The sequence below is a fragment of the Atractosteus spatula genome, chromosome 10 (assembly GCF_055471065.1).
Source record: "Atractosteus spatula isolate fAtrSpa1 chromosome 10, fAtrSpa1.hap1, whole genome shotgun sequence".
NCBI classification, from domain to species: Eukaryota; Metazoa; Chordata; class Actinopteri; order Semionotiformes; family Lepisosteidae; genus Atractosteus; species Atractosteus spatula.
In genome coordinates this window covers 27,943,068-27,958,898 of record NC_142715.1, presented here as the reverse complement: position 1 = coordinate 27,958,898, position 15,831 = coordinate 27,943,068, and the positions used below count along the sequence as shown (strand labels likewise).

General features: G+C 53.0%; 23 non-coding genes and 3 pseudogenes across 23 annotated transcripts; all 26 read left to right on the top strand.

The window, feature by feature from the left end:
* The first annotated feature begins 260 nt into the window (after nucleotides 1-260).
* On the top strand, nucleotides 261-379 carry LOC148827502 (5S ribosomal RNA). Its single transcript, XR_016092941.1, has one exon. It is a non-coding gene; the product is annotated as a 5S ribosomal RNA (ribosomal RNA).
* A 537-nt stretch (nucleotides 380-916) lies between these two features.
* Nucleotides 917-1,035, top strand: LOC148827501 (5S ribosomal RNA). The gene has a single exon (XR_016092625.1). It is a non-coding gene; the product is annotated as a 5S ribosomal RNA (ribosomal RNA).
* Nucleotides 1,036-1,491: 456 nt separating this feature from the next.
* On the top strand, nucleotides 1,492-1,610 carry LOC148827500 (5S ribosomal RNA). The gene has a single exon (XR_016092624.1). It is a non-coding gene; the product is annotated as a 5S ribosomal RNA (ribosomal RNA).
* Nucleotides 1,611-2,066: 456 nt separating this feature from the next.
* On the top strand, nucleotides 2,067-2,185 carry LOC148827499 (5S ribosomal RNA). The gene has a single exon (XR_016092622.1). It is a non-coding gene; the product is annotated as a 5S ribosomal RNA (ribosomal RNA).
* Nucleotides 2,186-2,722: 537 nt separating this feature from the next.
* LOC148827498 (5S ribosomal RNA) lies at nucleotides 2,723-2,841 on the top strand. Its single transcript, XR_016092940.1, has one exon. It is a non-coding gene; the product is annotated as a 5S ribosomal RNA (ribosomal RNA).
* A 537-nt stretch (nucleotides 2,842-3,378) lies between these two features.
* LOC148827497 (5S ribosomal RNA) lies at nucleotides 3,379-3,497 on the top strand. The gene has a single exon (XR_016092621.1). It is a non-coding gene; the product is annotated as a 5S ribosomal RNA (ribosomal RNA).
* Nucleotides 3,498-3,953: 456 nt separating this feature from the next.
* On the top strand, nucleotides 3,954-4,072 carry LOC148827496 (5S ribosomal RNA; annotated as a pseudogene).
* A 456-nt stretch (nucleotides 4,073-4,528) lies between these two features.
* LOC148827495 (5S ribosomal RNA) lies at nucleotides 4,529-4,647 on the top strand. The gene has a single exon (XR_016092620.1). It is a non-coding gene; the product is annotated as a 5S ribosomal RNA (ribosomal RNA).
* Nucleotides 4,648-5,103: 456 nt separating this feature from the next.
* On the top strand, nucleotides 5,104-5,222 carry LOC148827494 (5S ribosomal RNA). Its single transcript, XR_016092619.1, has one exon. It is a non-coding gene; the product is annotated as a 5S ribosomal RNA (ribosomal RNA).
* Nucleotides 5,223-5,678: 456 nt separating this feature from the next.
* LOC148827493 (5S ribosomal RNA) lies at nucleotides 5,679-5,797 on the top strand. Its single transcript, XR_016092618.1, has one exon. It is a non-coding gene; the product is annotated as a 5S ribosomal RNA (ribosomal RNA).
* A 456-nt stretch (nucleotides 5,798-6,253) lies between these two features.
* On the top strand, nucleotides 6,254-6,372 carry LOC148827492 (5S ribosomal RNA; annotated as a pseudogene).
* A 537-nt stretch (nucleotides 6,373-6,909) lies between these two features.
* Nucleotides 6,910-7,028, top strand: LOC148827491 (5S ribosomal RNA). The gene has a single exon (XR_016092617.1). It is a non-coding gene; the product is annotated as a 5S ribosomal RNA (ribosomal RNA).
* Nucleotides 7,029-7,484: 456 nt separating this feature from the next.
* Nucleotides 7,485-7,603, top strand: LOC148827490 (5S ribosomal RNA). The gene has a single exon (XR_016092616.1). It is a non-coding gene; the product is annotated as a 5S ribosomal RNA (ribosomal RNA).
* Nucleotides 7,604-8,059: 456 nt separating this feature from the next.
* On the top strand, nucleotides 8,060-8,178 carry LOC148827489 (5S ribosomal RNA). Its single transcript, XR_016092614.1, has one exon. It is a non-coding gene; the product is annotated as a 5S ribosomal RNA (ribosomal RNA).
* A 462-nt stretch (nucleotides 8,179-8,640) lies between these two features.
* Nucleotides 8,641-8,759, top strand: LOC148827488 (5S ribosomal RNA). The gene has a single exon (XR_016092613.1). It is a non-coding gene; the product is annotated as a 5S ribosomal RNA (ribosomal RNA).
* A 456-nt stretch (nucleotides 8,760-9,215) lies between these two features.
* LOC148827487 (5S ribosomal RNA) lies at nucleotides 9,216-9,334 on the top strand. The gene has a single exon (XR_016092612.1). It is a non-coding gene; the product is annotated as a 5S ribosomal RNA (ribosomal RNA).
* Nucleotides 9,335-9,790: 456 nt separating this feature from the next.
* Nucleotides 9,791-9,909, top strand: LOC148827486 (5S ribosomal RNA). The gene has a single exon (XR_016092610.1). It is a non-coding gene; the product is annotated as a 5S ribosomal RNA (ribosomal RNA).
* Nucleotides 9,910-10,446: 537 nt separating this feature from the next.
* LOC148827485 (5S ribosomal RNA) lies at nucleotides 10,447-10,565 on the top strand. The gene has a single exon (XR_016092609.1). It is a non-coding gene; the product is annotated as a 5S ribosomal RNA (ribosomal RNA).
* Nucleotides 10,566-11,021: 456 nt separating this feature from the next.
* Nucleotides 11,022-11,140, top strand: LOC148827484 (5S ribosomal RNA; annotated as a pseudogene).
* Nucleotides 11,141-11,677: 537 nt separating this feature from the next.
* On the top strand, nucleotides 11,678-11,796 carry LOC148827483 (5S ribosomal RNA). The gene has a single exon (XR_016092608.1). It is a non-coding gene; the product is annotated as a 5S ribosomal RNA (ribosomal RNA).
* Nucleotides 11,797-12,252: 456 nt separating this feature from the next.
* LOC148827482 (5S ribosomal RNA) lies at nucleotides 12,253-12,371 on the top strand. The gene has a single exon (XR_016092824.1). It is a non-coding gene; the product is annotated as a 5S ribosomal RNA (ribosomal RNA).
* A 537-nt stretch (nucleotides 12,372-12,908) lies between these two features.
* Nucleotides 12,909-13,027, top strand: LOC148827481 (5S ribosomal RNA). The gene has a single exon (XR_016092607.1). It is a non-coding gene; the product is annotated as a 5S ribosomal RNA (ribosomal RNA).
* Nucleotides 13,028-13,483: 456 nt separating this feature from the next.
* LOC148827480 (5S ribosomal RNA) lies at nucleotides 13,484-13,602 on the top strand. Its single transcript, XR_016092606.1, has one exon. It is a non-coding gene; the product is annotated as a 5S ribosomal RNA (ribosomal RNA).
* A 537-nt stretch (nucleotides 13,603-14,139) lies between these two features.
* LOC148827479 (5S ribosomal RNA) lies at nucleotides 14,140-14,258 on the top strand. Its single transcript, XR_016092605.1, has one exon. It is a non-coding gene; the product is annotated as a 5S ribosomal RNA (ribosomal RNA).
* A 456-nt stretch (nucleotides 14,259-14,714) lies between these two features.
* Nucleotides 14,715-14,833, top strand: LOC148827478 (5S ribosomal RNA). Its single transcript, XR_016092603.1, has one exon. It is a non-coding gene; the product is annotated as a 5S ribosomal RNA (ribosomal RNA).
* Nucleotides 14,834-15,289: 456 nt separating this feature from the next.
* On the top strand, nucleotides 15,290-15,408 carry LOC148827477 (5S ribosomal RNA). The gene has a single exon (XR_016092602.1). It is a non-coding gene; the product is annotated as a 5S ribosomal RNA (ribosomal RNA).
* Nucleotides 15,409-15,831: the final 423 nt, after the last annotated feature.

Here is a 15,831-nt window from a genome sequence, read left to right as displayed (position 1 = left end):
TCGTTTTCCACAGAGCTCAGATGTCAAAGCACAGCAGCAGCTCTCCACAGCGATCCTCTATAGCGCCCTTTCTCCCGCAGCTCCGTCCTCATTGGAAGGAAGCAAGAGTGAAAGGCTGAAGTGAAATAGAGCGGGGACGAAGGCAGTGAAGAGAGAGAACGTGGGAAGAAGAGAAAAACGCAAGGGAAAAAAAGCAGCGTCGTAAAAGAGGTGACGGAGCTGTCCTCTCTATAAGAAGGGTGCCAGCGAGCCTTGCTCTCGCTTGCGGCCACACCCCCTTGAGCACGCCTGATCTCGTCTGATCTCGGAAGCTAAACAGGGATGGGCCTGGTTAGTACTTGGATGGGAGACCGCCTGGGAATACCAGGTGCTGTAAGCTTTTAAGCGCAGGAGGCGCCCTATCCCCGCTCGCTCGCTCATTCCCCTGTTCACACGTGCAGTGCGGCTTGTCCGTCTGTTTATTTGTCAGCTTTGGCGAGACACGGGTGCTTGTGTATTAGCGTGAGCGTTTTTTATTCTGATCATGAACAGTTTTACAAGTCCGCAAAGGATCGAGGAAAGGTTTATCGCCAGCTGAAAAGAGACACAGCGCTTCGGCTGTGGAGACTTGTTCGGCTGGCGTTCGGGGAGTCGCGTTTTTCAGAATTGTATTGAGATCGTTTTCCACAGAGCTCAGATGTCAAAGCACAGCAGCAGCTCTCCACAGCGATCCTCTATAGCACCCTTTCTCCCGCAGCTCCGTCCTCATTGGAAGGAAGCAAGAGTGAAAGGCTGAAGTGAAATAGAGCGGGGACGAAGGCAGTGAAGAGAGAGAACGTGGGAAGATGAGAAAAACGCAAGGGAAAAAAAGCAGCGTCGTAAAAGAGGTGACGGAGCTGTCCTCTCTATAAGAAGGGTGCCAGCGAGCCTTGCTCTCGCTTACGGCCACACCCCCTTGAGCACGCCTGATCTCGTCTGATCTCGGAAGCTAAACAGGGATGGGCCTGGTTAGTACTTGGATGGGAGACCGCCTGGGAATACCAGGTGCTGTAAGCTTTTAAGCGCAGGAGGCGCCCTATCCCCGCTCGCTCGCTCATTCCCCTGTTCACACGTGCAGTGCGGCTTGTCCGTCTGTTTATTTGTCAGCTTTGGCGAGACACGGGTGCTTGTGTATTAGCGTGAGCGTTTTTTATTCTGATCATGAACAGTTTTACAAGTCCGCAAAGGATCGAGGAAAGGTTTATCGCCAGCTGAAAAGAGACACAGCGCTTCGGCTGTGGAGACTTGTTCGGCTGGCGTTCGGGGAGTCGCGTTTTTCAGAATTGTATTGAGATCGTTTTCCACAGAGCTCAGATGTCAAAGCACAGCAGCAGCTCTCCACAGCGATCCTCTATAGCGCCCTTTCTCCCGCAGCTCCGTCCTCATTGGAAGGAAGCAAGAAAAAAGCAGCGTCGTAAAAGAGGTGACGGAGCTGTCCTCTCTATAAGAAGGGTGCCAGCGAGCCTTGCTCTCGCTTACGGCCACACCCCCTTGAGCACGCCTGATCTCGTCTGATCTCGGAAGCTAAACAGGGATGGGCCTGGTTAGTACTTGGATGGGAGACCGCCTGGGAATACCAGGTGCTGTAAGCTTTTAAGCGCAGGAGGCGCCCTATCCCCGCTCGCTCGCTCATTCCCCTGTTCACACGTGCAGTGCGGCTTGTCCGTCTGTTTATTTGTCAGCTTTGGCGAGACACGGGTGCTTGTGTATTAGCGTGAGCGTTTTTTATTCTGATCATGAACAGTTTTACAAGTCCGCAAAGGATCGAGGAAAGGTTTATCGCCAGCTGAAAAGAGACACAGCGCTTCGGCTGTGGAGACTTGTTCGGCTGGCGTTCGGGGAGTCGCGTTTTTCAGAATTGTATTGAGATCGTTTTCCACAGAGCTCAGATGTCAAAGCACAGCAGCAGCTCTCCACAGCGATCCTCTATAGCGCCCTTTCTCCCGCAGCTCCGTCCTCATTGGAAGGAAGCAAGAAAAAAGCAGCGTCGTAAAAGAGGTGACGGAGCTGTCCTCTCTATAAGAAGGGTGCCAGCGAGCCTTGCTCTCGCTTACGGCCACACCCCCTTGAGCACGCCTGATCTCGTCTGATCTCGGAAGCTAAACAGGGATGGGCCTGGTTAGTACTTGGATGGGAGACCGCCTGGGAATACCAGGTGCTGTAAGCTTTTAAGCGCAGGAGGCGCCCTATCCCCGCTCGCTCGCTCATTCCCCTGTTCACACGTGCAGTGCGGCTTGTCCGTCTGTTTATTTGTCAGCTTTGGCGAGACACGGGTGCTTGTGTATTAGCGTGAGCGTTTTTTATTCTGATCATGAACAGTTTTACAAGTCCGCAAAGGATCGAGGAAAGGTTTATCGCCAGCTGAAAAGAGACACAGCGCTTCGGCTGTGGAGACTTGTTCGGCTGGCGTTCGGGGAGTCGCGTTTTTCAGAATTGTATTGAGATCGTTTTCCACAGAGCTCAGATGTCAAAGCACAGCAGCAGCTCTCCACAGCGATCCTCTATAGCGCCCTTTCTCCCGCAGCTCCGTCCTCATTGGAAGGAAGCAAGAGTGAAAGGCTGAAGTGAAATAGAGCGGGGACGAAGGCAGTGAAGAGAGAGAACGTGGGAAGAAGAGAAAAACGCAAGGGAAAAAAAGCAGCGTCGTAAAAGAGGTGACGGAGCTGTCCTCTCTATAAGAAGGGTGCCAGCGAGCCTTGCTCTCGCTTGCGGCCACACCCCCTTGAGCACGCCTGATCTCGTCTGATCTCGGAAGCTAAACAGGGATGGGCCTGGTTAGTACTTGGATGGGAGACCGCCTGGGAATACCAGGTGCTGTAAGCTTTTAAGCGCAGGAGGCGCCCTATCCCCGCTCGCTCGCTCATTCCCCTGTTCACACGTGCAGTGCGGCTTGTCCGTCTGTTTATTTGTCAGCTTTGGCGAGACACGGGTGCTTGTGTATTAGCGTGAGCGTTTTTTATTCTGATCATGAACAGTTTTACAAGTCCGCAAAGGATCGAGGAAAGGTTTATCGCCAGCTGAAAAGAGACACAGCGCTTCGGCTGTGGAGACTTGTTCGGCTGGCGTTCGGGGAGTCGCGTTTTTCAGAATTGTATTGAGATCGTTTTCCACAGAGCTCAGATGTCAAAGCACAGCAGCAGCTCTCCACAGCGATCCTCTATAGCGCCCTTTCTCCCGCAGCTCCGTCCTCATTGGAAGGAAGCAAGAGTGAAAGGCTGAAGTGAAATAGAGCGGGGACGAAGGCAGTGAAGAGAGAGAACGTGGGAAGAAGAGAAAAACGCAAGGGAAAAAAAGCAGCGTCGTAAAAGAGGTGACGGAGCTGTCCTCTCTATAAGAAGGGTGCCAGCGAGCCTTGCTCTCGCTTACGGCCACACCCCCTTGAGCACGCCTGATCTCGTCTGATCTCGGAAGCTAAACAGGGATGGGCCTGGTTAGTACTTGGATGGGAGACCGCCTGGGAATACCAGGTGCTGTAAGCTTTTAAGCGCAGGAGGCGCCCTATCCCCGCTCGCTCGCTCATTCCCCTGTTCACACGTGCAGTGCGGCTTGTCCGTCTGTTTATTTGTCAGCTTTGGCGAGACACGGGTGCTTGTGTATTAGCGTGAGCGTTTTTTATTCTGATCATGAACAGTTTTACAAGTCCGCAAAGGATCGAGGAAAGGTTTATCGCCAGCTGAAAAGAGACACAGCGCTTCGGCTGTGGAGACTTGTTCGGCTGGCGTTCGGGGAGTCGCGTTTTTCAGAATTGTATTGAGATCGTTTTCCACAGAGCTCAGATGTCAAAGCACAGCAGCAGCTCTCCACAGCGATCCTCTATAGCGCCCTTTCTCCCGCAGCTCCGTCCTCATTGGAAGGAAGCAAGAAAAAAGCAGCGTCGTAAAAGAGGTGACGGAGCTGTCCTCTCTATAAGAAGGGTGCCAGCGAGCCTTGCTCTCGCTTACGGCCACACCCCCTTGAGCACGCCTGATCTCGTCTGATCTCGGAAGCTAAACAGGGATGGGCCTTGTTAGTACTTGGATGGGAGACCGCCTGGGAATACCAGGTGCTGTAAGCTTTTAAGCGCAGGAGGCGCCCTATCCCCGCTCGCTCGCTCATTCCCCTGTTCACACGTGCAGTGCGGCTTGTCCGTCTGTTTATTTGTCAGCTTTGGCGAGACACGGGTGCTTGTGTATTAGCGTGAGCGTTTTTTATTCTGATCATGAACAGTTTTACAAGTCCGCAAAGGATCGAGGAAAGGTTTATCGCCAGCTGAAAAGAGACACAGCGCTTCGGCTGTGGAGACTTGTTCGGCTGGCGTTCGGGGAGTCGCGTTTTTCAGAATTGTATTGAGATCGTTTTCCACAGAGCTCAGATGTCAAAGCACAGCAGCAGCTCTCCACAGCGATCCTCTATAGCGCCCTTTCTCCCGCAGCTCCGTCCTCATTGGAAGGAAGCAAGAAAAAAGCAGCGTCGTAAAAGAGGTGACGGAGCTGTCCTCTCTATAAGAAGGGTGCCAGCGAGCCTTGCTCTCGCTTACGGCCACACCCCCTTGAGCACGCCTGATCTCGTCTGATCTCGGAAGCTAAACAGGGATGGGCCTGGTTAGTACTTGGATGGGAGACCGCCTGGGAATACCAGGTGCTGTAAGCTTTTAAGCGCAGGAGGCGCCCTATCCCCGCTCGCTCGCTCATTCCCCTGTTCACACGTGCAGTGCGGCTTGTCCGTCTGTTTATTTGTCAGCTTTGGCGAGACACGGGTGCTTGTGTATTAGCGTGAGCGTTTTTTATTCTGATCATGAACAGTTTTACAAGTCCGCAAAGGATCGAGGAAAGGTTTATCGCCAGCTGAAAAGAGACACAGCGCTTCGGCTGTGGAGACTTGTTCGGCTGGCGTTCGGGGAGTCGCGTTTTTCAGAATTGTATTGAGATCGTTTTCCACAGAGCTCAGATGTCAAAGCACAGCAGCAGCTCTCCACAGCGATCCTCTATAGCGCCCTTTCTCCCGCAGCTCCGTCCTCATTGGAAGGAAGCAAGAAAAAAGCAGCGTCGTAAAAGAGGTGACGGAGCTGTCCTCTCTATAAGAAGGGTGCCAGCGAGCCTTGCTCTCGCTTACGGCCACACCCCCTTGAGCACGCCTGATCTCGTCTGATCTCGGAAGCTAAACAGGGATGGGCCTGGTTAGTACTTGGATGGGAGACCGCCTGGGAATACCAGGTGCTGTAAGCTTTTAAGCGCAGGAGGCGCCCTATCCCCGCTCGCTCGCTCATTCCCCTGTTCACACGTGCAGTGCGGCTTGTCCGTCTGTTTATTTGTCAGCTTTGGCGAGACACGGGTGCTTGTGTATTAGCGTGAGCGTTTTTTATTCTGATCATGAACAGTTTTACAAGTCCGCAAAGGATCGAGGAAAGGTTTATCGCCAGCTGAAAAGAGACACAGCGCTTCGGCTGTGGAGACTTGTTCGGCTGGCGTTCGGGGAGTCGCGTTTTTCAGAATTGTATTGAGATCGTTTTCCACAGAGCTCAGATGTCAAAGCACAGCAGCAGCTCTCCACAGCGATCCTCTATAGCGCCCTTTCTCCCGCAGCTCCGTCCTCATTGGAAGGAAGCAAGAAAAAAGCAGCGTCGTAAAAGAGGTGACGGAGCTGTCCTCTCTATAAGAAGGGTGCCAGCGAGCCTTGCTCTCGCTTACGGCCACACCCCCTTGAGCACGCCTGATCTCGTCTGATCTCGGAAGCTAAACAGGGATGGGCCTGGTTAGTACTTGGATGGGAGACCGCCTGGGAATACCAGGTGCTGTAAGCTTTTAAGCGCAGGAGGCGCCCTATCCCCGCTCGCTCGCTCATTCCCCTGTTCACACGTGCAGTGCGGCTTGTCCGTCTGTTTATTTGTCAGCTTTGGCGAGACACGGGTGCTTGTGTATTAGCGTGAGCGTTTTTTATTCTGATCATGAACAGTTTTACAAGTCCGCAAAGGATCGAGGAAAGGTTTATCGCCAGCTGAAAAGAGACACAGCGCTTCGGCTGTGGAGACTTGTTCGGCTGGCGTTCGGGGAGTCGCGTTTTTCAGAATTGTATTGAGATCGTTTTCCACAGAGCTCAGATGTCAAAGCACAGCAGCAGCTCTCCACAGCGATCCTCTATAGCGCCCTTTCTCCCGCAGCTCCGTCCTCATTGGAAGGAAGCAAGAAAAAAGCAGCGTCGTAAAAGAGGTGACGGAGCTGTCCTCTCTATAAGAAGGGTGCCAGCGAGCCTTGCTCTCGCTTACGGCCACACCCCCTTGAGCACGCCTGATCTCGTCTGATCTCGGAAGCTAAACAGGGATGGGCCTTGTTAGTACTTGGATGGGAGACCGCCTGGGAATACCAGGTGCTGTAAGCTTTTAAGCGCAGGAGGCGCCCTATCCCCGCTCGCTCGCTCATTCCCCTGTTCACACGTGCAGTGCGGCTTGTCCGTCTGTTTATTTGTCAGCTTTGGCGAGACACGGGTGCTTGTGTATTAGCGTGAGCGTTTTTTATTCTGATCATGAACAGTTTTACAAGTCCGCAAAGGATCGAGGAAAGGTTTATCGCCAGCTGAAAAGAGACACAGCGCTTCGGCTGTGGAGACTTGTTCGGCTGGCGTTCGGGGAGTCGCGTTTTTCAGAATTGTATTGAGATCGTTTTCCACAGAGCTCAGATGTCAAAGCACAGCAGCAGCTCTCCACAGCGATCCTCTATAGCGCCCTTTCTCCCGCAGCTCCGTCCTCATTGGAAGGAAGCAAGAGTGAAAGGCTGAAGTGAAATAGAGCGGGGACGAAGGCAGTGAAGAGAGAGAACGTGGGAAGAAGAGAAAAACGCAAGGGAAAAAAAGCAGCGTCGTAAAAGAGGTGACGGAGCTGTCCTCTCTATAAGAAGGGTGCCAGCGAGCCTTGCTCTCGCTTACGGCCACACCCCCTTGAGCACGCCTGATCTCGTCTGATCTCGGAAGCTAAACAGGGATGGGCCTGGTTAGTACTTGGATGGGAGACCGCCTGGGAATACCAGGTGCTGTAAGCTTTTAAGCGCAGGAGGCGCCCTATCCCCGCTCGCTCGCTCATTCCCCTGTTCACACGTGCAGTGCGGCTTGTCCGTCTGTTTATTTGTCAGCTTTGGCGAGACACGGGTGCTTGTGTATTAGCGTGAGCGTTTTTTATTCTGATCATGAACAGTTTTACAAGTCCGCAAAGGATCGAGGAAAGGTTTATCGCCAGCTGAAAAGAGACACAGCGCTTCGGCTGTGGAGACTTGTTCGGCTGGCGTTCGGGGAGTCGCGTTTTTCAGAATTGTATTGAGATCGTTTTCCACAGAGCTCAGATGTCAAAGCACAGCAGCAGCTCTCCACAGCGATCCTCTATAGCGCCCTTTCTCCCGCAGCTCCGTCCTCATTGGAAGGAAGCAAGAAAAAAGCAGCGTCGTAAAAGAGGTGACGGAGCTGTCCTCTCTATAAGAAGGGTGCCAGCGAGCCTTGCTCTCGCTTACGGCCACACCCCCTTGAGCACGCCTGATCTCGTCTGATCTCGGAAGCTAAACAGGGATGGGCCTGGTTAGTACTTGGATGGGAGACCGCCTGGGAATACCAGGTGCTGTAAGCTTTTAAGCGCAGGAGGCGCCCTATCCCCGCTCGCTCGCTCATTCCCCTGTTCACACGTGCAGTGCGGCTTGTCCGTCTGTTTATTTGTCAGCTTTGACGAGACACGGGTGCTTGTGTATTAGCGTGAGCGTTTTTTATTCTGATCATGAACAGTTTTACAAGTCCGCAAAGGATCGAGGAAAGGTTTATCGCCAGCTGAAAAGAGACACAGCGCTTCGGCTGTGGAGACTTGTTCGGCTGGCGTTCGGGGAGTCGCGTTTTTCAGAATTGTATTGAGATCGTTTTCCACAGAGCTCAGATGTCAAAGCACAGCAGCAGCTCTCCACAGCGATCCTCTATAGCGCCCTTTCTCCCGCAGCTCCGTCCTCATTGGAAGGAAGCAAGAAAAAAGCAGCGTCGTAAAAGAGGTGACGGAGCTGTCCTCTCTATAAGAAGGGTGCCAGCGAGCCTTGCTCTCGCTTACGGCCACACCCCCTTGAGCACGCCTGATCTCGTCTGATCTCGGAAGCTAAACAGGGATGGGCCTGGTTAGTACTTGGATGGGAGACCGCCTGGGAATACCAGGTGCTGTAAGCTTTTAAGCGCAGGAGGCGCCCTATCCCCGCTCGCTCGCTCATTCCCCTGTTCACACGTGCAGTGCGGCTTGTCCGTCTGTTTATTTGTCAGCTTTGGCGAGACACGGGTGCTTGTGTATTAGCGTGAGCGTTTTTTATTCTGATCATGAACAGTTTTACAAGTCCGCAAAGGATCGAGGAAAGGTTTATCGCCAGCTGAAAAGAGACACAGCGCTTCGGCTGTGGAGACTTGTTCGGCAGCAGCTCTCCACAGCGATCCTCTATAGCGCCCTTTCTCCCGCAGCTCCGTCCTCATTGGAAGGAAGCAAGAGTGAAAGGCTGAAGTGAAATAGAGCGGGGACGAAGGCAGTGAAGAGAGAGAACGTGGGAAGAAGAGAAAAACGCAAGGGAAAAAAAGCAGCGTCGTAAAAGAGGTGACGGAGCTGTCCTCTCTATAAGAAGGGTGCCAGCGAGCCTTGCTCTCGCTTACGGCCACACCCCCTTGAGCACGCCTGATCTCGTCTGATCTCGGAAGCTAAACAGGGATGGGCCTGGTTAGTACTTGGATGGGAGACCGCCTGGGAATACCAGGTGCTGTAAGCTTTTAAGCGCAGGAGGCGCCCTATCCCCGCTCGCTCGCTCATTCCCCTGTTCACACGTGCAGTGCGGCTTGTCCGTCTGTTTATTTGTCAGCTTTGGCGAGACACGGGTGCTTGTGTATTAGCGTGAGCGTTTTTTATTCTGATCATGAACAGTTTTACAAGTCCGCAAAGGATCGAGGAAAGGTTTATCGCCAGCTGAAAAGAGACACAGCGCTTCGGCTGTGGAGACTTGTTCGGCTGGCGTTCGGGGAGTCGCGTTTTTCAGAATTGTATTGAGATCGTTTTCCACAGAGCTCAGATGTCAAAGCACAGCAGCAGCTCTCCACAGCGATCCTCTATAGCGCCCTTTCTCCCGCAGCTCCGTCCTCATTGGAAGGAAGCAAGAAAAAAGCAGCGTCGTAAAAGAGGTGACGGAGCTGTCCTCTCTATAAGAAGGGTGCCAGCGAGCCTTGCTCTCGCTTACGGCCACACCCCCTTGAGCACGCCTGATCTCGTCTGATCTCGGAAGCTAAACAGGGATGGGCCTGGTTAGTACTTGGATGGGAGACCGCCTGGGAATACCAGGTGCTGTAAGCTTTTAAGCGCAGGAGGCGCCCTATCCCCGCTCGCTCGCTCATTCCCCTGTTCACACGTGCAGTGCGGCTTGTCCGTCTGTTTATTTGTCAGCTTTGGCGAGACACGGGTGCTTGTGTATTAGCGTGAGCGTTTTTTATTCTGATCATGAACAGTTTTACAAGTCCGCAAAGGATCGAGGAAAGGTTTATCGCCAGCTGAAAAGAGACACAGCGCTTCGGCTGTGGAGACTTGTTCGGCTGGCGTTCGGGGAGTCGCGTTTTTCAGAATTGTATTGAGATCGTTTTCCACAGAGCTCAGATGTCAAAGCACAGCAGCAGCTCTCCACAGCGATCCTCTATAGCGCCCTTTCTCCCGCAGCTCCGTCCTCATTGGAAGGAAGCAAGAAAAAAGCAGCGTCGTAAAAGAGGTGACGGAGCTGTCCTCTCTATAAGAAGGGTGCCAGCGAGCCTTGCTCTCGCTTACGGCCACACCCCCTTGAGCACGCCTGATCTCGTCTGATCTCGGAAGCTAAACAGGGATGGGCCTGGTTAGTACTTGGATGGGAGACCGCCTGGGAATACCAGGTGCTGTAAGCTTTTAAGCGCAGGAGGCGCCCTATCCCCGCTCGCTCGCTCATTCCCCTGTTCACACGTGCAGTGCGGCTTGTCCGTCTGTTTATTTGTCAGCTTTGGCGAGACACGGGTGCTTGTGTATTAGCGTGAGCGTTTTTTATTCTGATCATGAACAGTTTTACAAGTCCGCAAAGGATCGAGGAAAGGTTTATCGCCAGCTGAAAAGAGACACAGCGCTTCGGCTGTGGAGACTTGTTCGGCTGGCGTTCGGGGAGTCGCGTTTTTCAGAATTGTATTGAGATCGTTTTCCACAGAGCTCAGATGTCAAAGCACAGCAGCAGCTCTCCACAGCGATCCTCTATAGCGCCCTTTCTCCCGCAGCTCTGTCCTCATTGGAAGGAAGCAAGAGTGAAAGGCTGAAGTGAAATAGAGCGGGGACGAAGGCAGTGAAGAGAGAGAACGTGGGAAGAAGAGAAAAACGCAAGGGAAAAAAAGCAGCGTCGTAAAAGAGGTGACGGAGCTGTCCTCTCTATAAGAAGGGTGCCAGCGAGCCTTGCTCTCGCTTACGGCCACACCCCCTTGAGCACGCCTGATCTCGTCTGATCTCGGAAGCTAAACAGGGATGGGCCTGGTTAGTACTTGGATGGGAGACCGCCTGGGAATACCAGGTGCTGTAAGCTTTTAAGCGCAGGAGGCGCCCTATCCCCGCTCGCTCGCTCATTCCCCTGTTCACACGTGCAGTGCGGCTTGTCCATCTGTTTATTTGTCAGCTTTGGCGAGACACGGGTGCTTGTGTATTAGCGTGAGCGTTTTTTATTCTGATCATGAACAGTTTTACAAGTCCGCAAAGGATCGAGGAAAGGTTTATCGCCAGCTGAAAAGAGACACAGCGCTTCGGCTGTGGAGACTTGTTCGGCTGGCGTTCGGGGAGTCGCGTTTTTCAGAATTGTATTGAGATCGTTTTCCACAGAGCTCAGATGTCAAAGCACAGCAGCAGCTCTCCACAGCGATCCTCTATAGCGCCCTTTCTCCCGCAGCTCCGTCCTCATTGGAAGGAAGCAAGAAAAAAGCAGCGTCGTAAAAGAGGTGACGGAGCTGTCCTCTCTATAAGAAGGGTGCCAGCGAGCCTTGCTCTCGCTTACGGCCACACCCCCTTGAGCACGCCTGATCTTGTCTGATCTCGGAAGCTAAACAGGGATGGGCCTGGTTAGTACTTGGATGGGAGACCGCCTGGGAATACCAGGTGCTGTAAGCTTTTAAGCGCAGGAGGCGCCCTATCCCCGCTCGCTCGCTCATTCCCCTGTTCACACGTGCAGTGCGGCTTGTCCGTCTGTTTATTTGTCAGCTTTGGCGAGACACGGGTGCTTGTGTATTAGCGTGAGCGTTTTTTATTCTGATCATGAACAGTTTTACAAGTCCGCAAAGGATCGAGGAAAGGTTTATCGCCAGCTGAAAAGAGACACAGCGCTTCGGCTGTGGAGACTTGTTCGGCTGGCGTTCGGGGAGTCGCGTTTTTCAGAATTGTATTGAGATCGTTTTCCACAGAGCTCAGATGTCAAAGCACAGCAGCAGCTCTCCACAGCGATCCTCTATAGCGCCCTTTCTCCCGCAGCTCTGTCCTCATTGGAAGGAAGCAAGAGTGAAAGGCTGAAGTGAAATAGAGCGGGGACGAAGGCAGTGAAGAGAGAGAACATGGGAAGAAGAGAAAAACGCAAGGGAAAAAAAGCAGCGTCGTAAAAGAGGTGACGGAGCTGTCCTCTCTATAAGAAGGGTGCCAGCGAGCCTTGCTCTCGCTTACGGCCACACCCCCTTGAGCACGCCTGATCTCGTCTGATCTCGGAAGCTAAACAGGGATGGGCCTGGTTAGTACTTGGATGGGAGACCGCCTGGGAATACCAGGTGCTGTAAGCTTTTAAGCGCAGGAGGCGCCCTATCCCCGCTCGCTCGCTCATTCCCCTGTTCACACGTGCAGTGCGGCTTGTCCGTCTGTTTATTTGTCAGCTTTGGCGAGACACGGGTGCTTGTGTATTAGCGTGAGCGTTTTTTATTCTGATCATGAACAGTTTTACAAGTCCGCAAAGGATCGAGGAAAGGTTTATCGCCAGCTGAAAAGAGACACAGCGCTTCGGCTGTGGAGACTTGTTCGGCTGGCGTTCGGGGAGTCGCGTTTTTCAGAATTGTATTGAGATCGTTTTCCACAGAGCTCAGATGTCAAAGCACAGCAGCAGCTCTCCACAGCGATCCTCTATAGCGCCCTTTCTCCCGCAGCTCCGTCCTCATTGGAAGGAAGCAAGAAAAAAGCAGCGTCGTAAAAGAGGTGACGGAGCTGTCCTCTCTATAAGAAGGGTGCCAGCGAGCCTTGCTCTCGCTTACAGCCACACCCCCTTGAGCACGCCTGATCTCGTCTGATCTCGGAAGCTAAACAGGGATGGGCCTGGTTAGTACTTGGATGGGAGACCGCCTGGGAATACCAGGTGCTGTAAGCTTTTAAGCGCAGGAGGCGCCCTATCCCCGCTCGCTCGCTCATTCCCCTGTTCACACGTGCAGTGCGGCTTGTCCGTCTGTTTATTTGTCAGCTTTGGCGAGACACGGGTGCTTGTGTATTAGCGTGAGCGTTTTTAATTCTGATCATGAACAGTTTTACAAGTCCGCAAAGGATCGAGGAAAGGTTTATCGCCAGCTGAAAAGAGACACAGCGCTTCGGCTGTGGAGACTTGTTCGGCTGGCGTTCGGGGAGTCGCGTTTTTCAGAATTGTATTGAGATCGTTTTCCACAGAGCTCAGATGTCAAAGCACAGCAGCAGCTCTCCACAGCGATCCTCTATAGCGCCCTTTCTCCCGCAGCTCCGTCCTCATTGGAAGGAAGCAAGAGTGAAAGGCTGAAGTGAAATAGAGCGGGGACGAAGGCAGTGAAGAGAGAGAACGTGGGAAGAAGAGAAAAACGCAAGGGAAAAAAAGCAGCGTCGTAAAAGAGGTGACGGAGCTGTCCTCTCTATAAGAAGGGTGCCAGCGAGCCTTGCTCTCGCTTACGGCCACACCCCCTTGAGCACGCCTGATCTCGTCTGATCTCGGAAGCTAAACAGGGATGGGCCTGGTTAGTACTTGGATGGGAGACCGCCTGGGAATACCAGGTGCTGTAAGCTTTTAAGCGCAGGAGGCGCCCTATCCCCGCTCGCTCGCTCATTCCCCTGTTCACACGTGCAGTGCGGCTTGTCCGTCTGTTTATTTGTCAGCTTTGGCGAGACACGGGTGCTTGTGTATTAGCGTGAGCGTTTTTTATTCTGATCATGAACAGTTTTACAAGTCCGCAAAGGATCGAGGAAAGGTTTATCGCCAGCTGAAAAGAGACACAGCGCTTCGGCTGTGGAGACTTGTTCGGCTGGCGTTCGGGGAGTCGCGTTTTTCAGAATTGTATTGAGATCGTTTTCCACAGAGCTCAGATGTCAAAGCACAGCAGCAGCTCTCCACAGCGATCCTCTATAGCGCCCTTTCTCCCGCAGCTCCGTCCTCATTGGAAGGAAGCAAGAAAAAAGCAGCGTCGTAAAAGAGGTGACGGAGCTGTCCTCTCTATAAGAAGGGTGCCAGCGAGCCTTGCTCTCGCTTACGGCCACACCCCCTTGAGCACGCCTGATCTCGTCTGATCTCGGAAGCTAAACAGGGATGGGCCTGGTTAGTACTTGGATGGGAGACCGCCTGGGAATACCAGGTGCTGTAAGCTTTTAAGCGCAGGAGGCGCCCTATCCCCGCTCGCTCGCTCATTCCCCTGTTCACACGTGCAGTGCGGCTTGTCCGTCTGTTTATTTGTCAGCTTTGGCGAGACACGGGTGCTTGTGTATTAGCGTGAGCGTTTTTTATTCTGATCATGAACAGTTTTACAAGTCCGCAAAGGATCGAGGAAAGGTTTATCGCCAGCTGAAAAGAGACACAGCGCTTCGGCTGTGGAGACTTGTTCGGCTGGCGTTCGGGGAGTCGCGTTTTTCAGAATTGTATTGAGATCGTTTTCCACAGAGCTCAGATGTCAAAGCACAGCAGCAGCTCTCCACAGCGATCCTCTATAGCGCCCTTTCTCCCGCAGCTCCGTCCTCATTGGAAGGAAGCAAGAGTGAAAGGCTGAAGTGAAATAGAGCGGGGACGAAGGCAGTGAAGAGAGAGAACGTGGGAAGAAGAGAAAAACGCAAGGGAAAAAAAGCAGCGTCGTAAAAGAGGTGACGGAGCTGTCCTCTCTATAAGAAGGGTGCCAGCGAGCCTTGCTCTTGCTTACGGCCACACCCCCTTGAGCACGCCTGATCTCGTCTGATCTCGGAAGCTAAACAGGGATGGGCCTGGTTAGTACTTGGATGGGAGACCGCCTGGGAATACCAGGTGCTGTAAGCTTTTAAGCGCAGGAGGCGCCCTATCCCCGCTCGCTCGCTCATTCCCCTGTTCACACGTGCAGTGCGGCTTGTCCGTCTGTTTATTTGTCAGCTTTGGCGAGACACGGGTGCTTGTGTATTAGCGTGAGCGTTTTTTATTCTGATCATGAACAGTTTTACAAGTCCGCAAAGGATCGAGGAAAGGTTTATCGCCAGCTGAAAAGAGACACAGCGCTTCGGCTGTGGAGACTTGTTCGGCTGGCGTTCGGGGAGTCGCGTTTTTCAGAATTGTATTGAGATCGTTTTCCACAGAGCTCAGATGTCAAAGCACAGCAGCAGCTCTCCACAGCGATCCTCTATAGCGCCCTTTCTCCCGCAGCTCCGTCCTCATTGGAAGGAAGCAAGAAAAAAGCAGCGTCGTAAAAGAGGTGACGGAGCTGTCCTCTCTATAAGAAGGGTGCCAGCGAGCCTTGCTCTCGCTTACGGCCACACCCCCTTGAGCACGCCTGATCTCGTCTGATCTCGGAAGCTAAACAGGGATGGGCCTGGTTAGTACTTGGATGGGAGACCGCCTGGGAATACCAGGTGCTGTAAGCTTTTAAGCGCAGGAGGCGCCCTATCCCCGCTCGCTCGCTCATTCCCCTGTTCACACGTGCAGTGCGGCTTGTCCGTCTGTTTATTTGTCAGCTTTGGCGAGACACGGGTGCTTGTGTATTAGCGTGAGCGTTTTTTATTCTGATCATGAACAGTTTTACAAGTCCGCAAAGGATCGAGGAAAGGTTTATCGCCAGCTGAAAAGAGACACAGCGCTTCGGCTGTGGAGACTTGTTCGGCTGGCGTTCGGGGAGTCGCGTTTTTCAGAATTGTATTGAGATCGTTTTCCACAGAGCTCAGATGTCAAAGCACAGCAGCAGCTCTCCACAGCGATCCTCTATAGCGCCCTTTCTCCCGCAGCTCCGTCCTCATTGGAAGGAAGCAAGAAAAAAGCAGCGTCGTAAAAGAGGTGACGGAGCTGTCCTCTCTATAAGAAGGGTGCCAGCGAGCCTTGCTCTCGCTTACGGCCACACCCCCTTGAGCACGCCTGATCTCGTCTGATCTCGGAAGCTAAACAGGGATGGGCCTGGTTAGTACTTGGATGGGAGACCGCCTGGGAATACCAGGTGCTGTAAGCTTTTAAGCGCAGGAGGCGCCCTATCCCCGCTCGCTCGCTCATTCCCCTGTTCACACGTGCAGTGCGGCTTGTCCGTCTGTTTATTTGTCAGCTTTGGCGAGACACGGGTGCTTGTGTATTAGCGTGAGCGTTTTTTATTCTGATCATGAACAGTTTTACAAGTCCGCAAAGGATCGAGGAAAGGTTTATCGCCAGCTGAAAAGAGACACAGCGCTTCGGCTGTGGAGACTTGTTCGGCTGGCGTTCGGGGAGTCACGTTTTTCAGAATTGTATTGAGATCGTTTTCCACAGAGCTCAGATGTCAAAGCACAGCAGCAGCTCTCCACAGCGATCCTCTATAGCGCCCTTTCTCCCGCAGCTCCGTCCTCATTGGAAGGAAGCAAGAGTGAAAGGCTGAAGTGAAATAGAGCGGGGACGAAGGCAG